The sequence below is a fragment of the Carettochelys insculpta genome, chromosome 16 (assembly GCF_033958435.1).
Source record: "Carettochelys insculpta isolate YL-2023 chromosome 16, ASM3395843v1, whole genome shotgun sequence".
NCBI classification, from domain to species: domain Eukaryota; kingdom Metazoa; phylum Chordata; order Testudines; family Carettochelyidae; genus Carettochelys; species Carettochelys insculpta.
Window position 1 is genome coordinate 1204681 of NC_134152.1, and position 6423 is coordinate 1211103.

At 46.2% G+C, this 6423-nt stretch overlaps 1 long non-coding RNA gene across 1 annotated transcript; it reads left to right on the forward strand.

Annotated features, from left to right (window-relative positions):
* Window positions 1–5: 5 nt before the first annotated feature.
* Window positions 6–4358, forward strand: LOC142021453 (uncharacterized). The gene is made up of 3 exons (XR_012647695.1): window positions 6–214; window positions 735–858; window positions 4240–4358. It is a non-coding gene; the product is annotated as an uncharacterized LOC142021453 (long non-coding RNA).
* Window positions 4359–6423: the final 2065 nt, after the last annotated feature.

Sequence of the window (6423 nt, forward strand, 5' to 3'; positions counted from 1 at the left end):
CCGTTTCCAGCCCACCTGCCGCAGGTGAGACACTCTGGGTGGGATCAGCTGAGCGCGTCCCGCCCTGAGCAGCCGTGACCCTGCGCACTGCCCCGCCCGCGGCTCTCCTGGCCCACGCGGCCCCAGGTGTCCGGCGACCTGGCAGCGTCTGGTCTGGCTAACGCACGAACACCTGGTCACAGGAATAAACGGCAGGGCACGTTGGTGTGTGCAGGTAAGTGTGAATGGGCTCGTTCTCCCCTGCAGAGCCAGTCTGCCGCAGGCTTCTCAGTTTATGGCAGAGAAATGTATTTAAACATAAATATTCATAGATGTTTAAACCACTGTCACGGTGATCCAGGTATCAGTGTACTGAATCCTGCCTCAGTGCAGGGGACAGACCAGCTGTAACCCCGTGCTGCCCTGCAGTTTTAGGATTTTAATATCTATTGATTAAGGACATCCATTGGTATCTGTTGATTTAAGGATGTTCTGACCAAAGGATGTGCATGATGCCAGTACTAAGAAGAGAATGCCAGCCAAAGAGAGTCACTGAACCTGCTGACGTGTGTGTGCATAAAAACTCGAAGCTTTGTTATTGCTGCTGGAAAAAGCAAAGTCTGTGCTTATATGTAAGACTTTGAATCCTGTCTCATCACTAGGCTGTAAATACAGGATTCTACCTTTGCCCAGTCTCTGGAATACTTGATTCTGTTTATAACTTTTGTCAGTTCCACTGTTCTCTGTATTTTCAGTGCCATACTGACTTTATCTGCCAGCGGTTTCTGGGAGTTTCTGATTAGCCTCCCAGAGGAGCCCAGTGAGAGAAGGATGCTAGCATGAGAATGTGTTCAAAAGCAGGGGAGACCTCTCCAAAAGGTACTGATAAAGCTGTTGGCTGTGACCTGATCTATGTGCAGTTTGCAATGTGTACTCAACAATTCCAAACCAACCAACATACCAAAGGGATCTCTGCTTCTGATTTCTCATTTACGCTTCCTCAAGTATCTAAAAAATAGTCTTAAACCTTAATATGTGGTCTGAAACCGGTTTCACGAATGACCTGGGGAATACATCGAAGTCTGGGAATTTCATCTCAGTAGGTTCAACCCCCAAGGGTTGGCTGTAATTACAATTTTAACCACTTCGGGTCACCCCTTGTTTCCTCAAAAGGAATAGACAAGATGCTGACAGTCAAATTGACAGCCCCTGTGGAAGGAAAGGCATAAACATGGTGGGGTGAAGTGCTGACGATGAGCCATGGTAGAACCAGTCAGCAAGACCACTAGGCAAGTGAGAATGGAAGAGAGGGTGTCAGCCTGTGCTAGGTGCACCTGGTTATGTCTAGAAAAGTGAGGGCTGAGCTGGCTCTTACCCAACAGCCTGATCCTTTTGCAGAAAGCATTCAGGACTCTGAGATGAGGACCCACAATAAGAATAGCTGTACATAGTAGATGCAAGGTGGTGCATTATGAAGTTTCTTCGTAGTTTTCTAATGCTTTTAGTAAGGTGTTCTGTCATTTATTCGTTGTCTTATCATACCACCTAGGGGCCCCAGTCAGGGATCAAGAACCTGTTGAGGTAGGAGCTCTGCAAAGACAGAAAAGCCAGTCCCTGCACAAAAGAGCTGACAGTCTTGGATTTGGAACGTCGGTGCCAAAACCAGCTTGGGCTGGAAAACTAGACTCCTTCAAAAATTTGAAGGACTGTCTTTAGCCAAAGAGGCTGGTTTGAGAGATTTAAGAAGTGCCTGGAATCTAACTGCTCTCTGATTTACCTAACATAAATCATTGTACTGTGCAGGGTCCTGTAATTTTCTTTGATACATTTACTCAAGTTTAGGAAATTTTCAGACAAGAAAACATTAAGATGACAGTCACATAATTTAAGAAAAAAATCATTAGAACTTTCTAATTTGTAAAAATCGACGTGTGAAAGACAGGGCCTTCTAACTGAATATTAAAGTTGAAAAGTTTTGATGTCTGGAGATTCATAGCTGAGGTTCACCAAACAACTTTAATGCCTTAATTCTGATGCTATTTCTTCAACACCACTGGGCCTTTAACCTAGGGGTTCATGCAGGCTCTGTCAATATTTGGCGACCTTTGTAAAGTCCAACTCTGTTGGCAAATGCTACACAACCTGCTGATTCCCCGATTCTGAAATGAGCAAGGCATCTTAACCAATACAGATTTCTCTGCACAAGAGCTTCTCATCAGTCTCTTGAATTAAACCAATTCTAAGTTTCTATTTAAAAAAAAAAATCTCCCCTGGCCTACAGCCCAGATGTGGAAAATCAGCCTCCTAAGCAGGGAACTTGCTGCACTTTGAACTGGGGAGAGATGGGCACTGCTCTGTAGTATATCACTGAGAACAGCGTTCTCTACCCAGCACCACTGAAATTAAAGGGAGGACTCCCACTGCTGTCACTGGGCCCTGGCTCAGCTGTCAGCGGATGGAAGTGAAGTACCAATGGCCTGAAGAGAAATGGGGCCTGGGGGGGGAGTGGCTGTGTGGAAAGCAGAGGTGGCTGTCTGGACACTGGGCAAAATCAGAGAGAATTCTAGGTCTCCTTCTCCAAAGTGGCAGGCAGCTCCTGTCCTAGATGCAAAGACCTTTCCCACACTGCATTCTGCCTGCTCCAAGCTCCCCTTCCCTTCCTCCAGCCCATTAATAAGTTCATTGTTATTCATATTATAGTAACACCTAGAGATGCCTACTGAAATTAGGGTCCCATAGTGCAGGTGCTGTCCAAGCACACAGTGAGACAGTGCAAGTTTACAGTCCAAGATGACAGCCCAGACAAGGGTGGGATGATTATCCCCATTTTACAGCTAGGGAATTGAGCCAAGGGCATAAGGCCACATCTGTCCTTCAATACCTACAGTGACACAACTGCAGTGCTTCCATGTAGATCCCCATTGGAGTGACTCATGGGGAGCTACCACTGTCACAGTTAATCCACCTCCCCAGAGGCAGTAGCTAGTGCTGTCTGTACTGAGGGCTAGGTTGATTTAACTGTCTAGCCAGGGATGTGAATCTTTCACACCCTTGACTGACACAGTTGGATTGGTCTAACCTTTTAGCATAGACCTATTGGATCAATTTACCCACCGTTATGCAGGAAATCAGTAGCACAGACAGGCATTAAACCCATGGCTTCAGTGCCTCTGTCCAATGCCACAAGACGGTCTTTGCTCTCATTCACATCATCACAGTAGACTTGTTCCTGCCCTTCTCCCCAAGGCTGGTGGGTGTTTCCAGGCTGTAGTTATGGATAACAATTCAAAGTTGCATGCCCAATAGCACTAGAGGTCAGACATCCCCTGCTCCTATTCTCCATCTGCATGATTCATCAGCAAGAGGACCATCTACATACCATGATAATAAAACTAACAACCACTTGTCTGAGTGGGAGTTTTATTTCCTTGCAGCTCATTTAAAGATCTTTTCCAGTCCAACAGGGATCCTGGAAAAAGCACAGAACCTGGTCTGTCACTGACTAAAGATCTATTCAGTTGTCAGCAGTGAGACCTGTGAAGACTTCCCTTCTTTTGTCTTTTCCTGCTGTAACTGCAGGGCAGTCAGACAACCTGAAAGAACAGGTATCAGAGAGGTAGCTGTGCAAGTCTGTAGGTTTGAGAACAAGAAGTCTTGTGGCACCTTATAGACTAACATTTTGGAGCATAAGCTTTTGTGGGGGGGGTGTTTCAGAGAGGTATTTAAAGAGTGGGGTTCCAGTAAGAGGGAGGGCCAGAGCTGACAAGGTCTATGCAGCAAGGTGGAAATGGCCCGGTATCAACAGTACTTATCAAAAGAGGGAAAAAACAAGTCAGCTCAGATGGGGGGATGTGACTCGCTGATCTGACTTGTTTTTCCCTCTTGATAAGTACTGTTGATACTGGGCCATTTCTACCTTGCTGCATAGACCTTGTTAGCTCTGGTCCTCCCTTTTACTGGGACCCCACTCTTTAACTACCCCTCTGAAAACGCCCCCCCACTCATGCATCTGATGAAGCGGGTCTTTGCCCACGAAAGCTTATGCTCCAAAACATGTTAGTCTATAAGGTGCCACAAGACTTCTTGTTGTCCTGTAAGAACAGTGACAGTCTGCTAAACAAGATCATTGACGTTTGCAGGCAGCACTTCACAGCCAGCACTGCTCAACTTGGCTTAGTTAGAGCTTGGGCTGACAGCTAATGAAGGTTTATCATTTTTTATTGCCTCAGATCCATCCTGTTGTATTTTCCCTCTTTGCAGGGCTGACTCATGCTGCTGTATCAGAGAATGGCTGAAGGGCACGCAATCTTCTGTGGCAGAAAGCTATTTATAGCCCCCTTTAAAATTAGGTATGCCAGAGCCTGTGGGTTCTTTATCAAGAGAAAGGGTGGAGTCTCCAGCACTGGTACTTGTTAAATCAAGCTGGATGCTGGCTAAAACCTCTGCTCTGAGTTACTTTGGGGAAGGCTGCTGGTCTGGTTTATCTGGGTCAGCCTGATGATCATAAGGATCCCCACTGGCCTGAAAATACATGAATTTGACTGTACTCACAACACCTCATCCAAACCACTGTCAGGTATGTTGTGAGGATAACTACATTATGAATTGGGTTGTGCTTGCTATAGTAATGTGTTCAAATACATTCCTCAGAGCTGCTGTTTCCTGTGCAAACCAGGTGGGAAGCTGCAGACACTGTTACAGGGGCCTTATTGTACATTGGATTTAGAACGTACAGGCTATGAGGGCTTCTGCAGGTTAGGAAAAGTTTGAGATGTTAGCAGTACACATGGGATTTGAATCAGTGCAACACAGCTCCTGAAGTGGCAGAATTTCAGCCAGGCCAAAGGTTTATTTGAGTCATGGTACAAAGGGAGACAAATCTACTGGTCTTTTAAAAAGTGGACCACAGCTGAGTAACTAGGAGTCAGTGTAACTGCTCCCAGCAGGCTGGGACTAAATGAAGTGACATTTTGGTTAAAATTCTGACCATGAATTAGCTCAAGTTTAGCTTCAAAAAGGGATGAATTCTGAACAATTTAAGTGTGGTAACACTTGACCCCCATCCTTCACCCCTTTCAGATCCAGTTTTGCTAATCTGGATTGTCATCTTAATTGGCACATGGGATGCTTTCCAGATGAAGTTTGTGTGTGATTTCAGGAGCTTGTGCAAGTTTCAGTCAAGCATATTGTTCTATTCTACCAAGACAGGAAAGGCTAAGGGTTGCTGAAATTCCTGCAAGTTTACCCAGAACCCTCACTGCAGACACTAAGGTATCTTATCTGAAAGATGTTTTAATAAATGAGTGGCTCAAGGGCTGAGCTCCTCAGTGAGCTGTACACGAGGTAGGAAAATACTTCTTGAAGTGACAGGCTAAAGGACACAGTTTGTAGATTGGCAATGAGACTCCTGAACCACTCAGTAGCAACTCCTGGTCTGTACCAAAACTTAATTCAAGGGCACATGGTCATTAAGAGTGGCACCTGCCCCAGGACAGAGTGACCAGACTGCTCAGGTGAGATATGTGAAGCACCACACTGGGCCACAAGGTGGTGCTTCAGGCTGCCTGCATGTCCACATCAAAAGGAGCCTCCAGTAAGGTGCCACCTGTGATACTGATGGGAGTGATGTAGGTATCTCCCCAAGAGGCAGGGCTCTGAACTCAGGGTGGTTTGACTGCAATGGGTTCACACTTAGGACAAAGTTCAACTTTTTAATATTTAGTCTTACAGCAGATGGCCGACTCTTGTCACTTCCAGTTGCGACTACCATTTAACTCAGGCCCAAGCCAGCTGTGTCAGGCCCCACAGGGTCCCTGCAAGTAGCACCCCTGCTACAACTGGTCTACTGTAATCCAAACCCCTGGAAGTTTGTTCATATGGAGACCTTTCCATCACATGTAAGACATGTAGCCTGAAGCTTACAAGTGTGTACACAAAAGCAGACATTTCAATATTTGTAATGAACTAGATGAGGCTAAGACCCAGCAGCTGCTTGTGCTGCTGTGCCCCCTTGCAAGATTTCACACACCCCCCCCCCCCCCCGATTTAACAAGTCAGGCTGATTTGTGTTTATCACATGCTGCACACGAGAGCCACTTGCCATGAGCCTCTGTTTATTAGAGGTGTGTTCTTCACCTATGGAAGCAGTTTAGAGCCTGTCCTTTGTGACTTGCCTTAAGTAGTCTGAGTTCCAAAAAGTCTCATGTGCTCTTTGAAAGCTGCTTCCCCAGGAGCTGCCCTGGCACCCTCAGAAGCATGTACATTTTGGCATTTATACTAGCAGCACTAGCCTGCTGAGGAAGGCTACCTGCTGATATTCCTGCAAGGCAGGGAGTGAGCCAAGGAGAACATTCAGGGGACTTCACCTCCCTCTCAGCAGTCAGTTGAGACCACTCAAGCACAGACAACTTTTCAGCATGGTCAGTTTTATTCATTGAGGCTCAG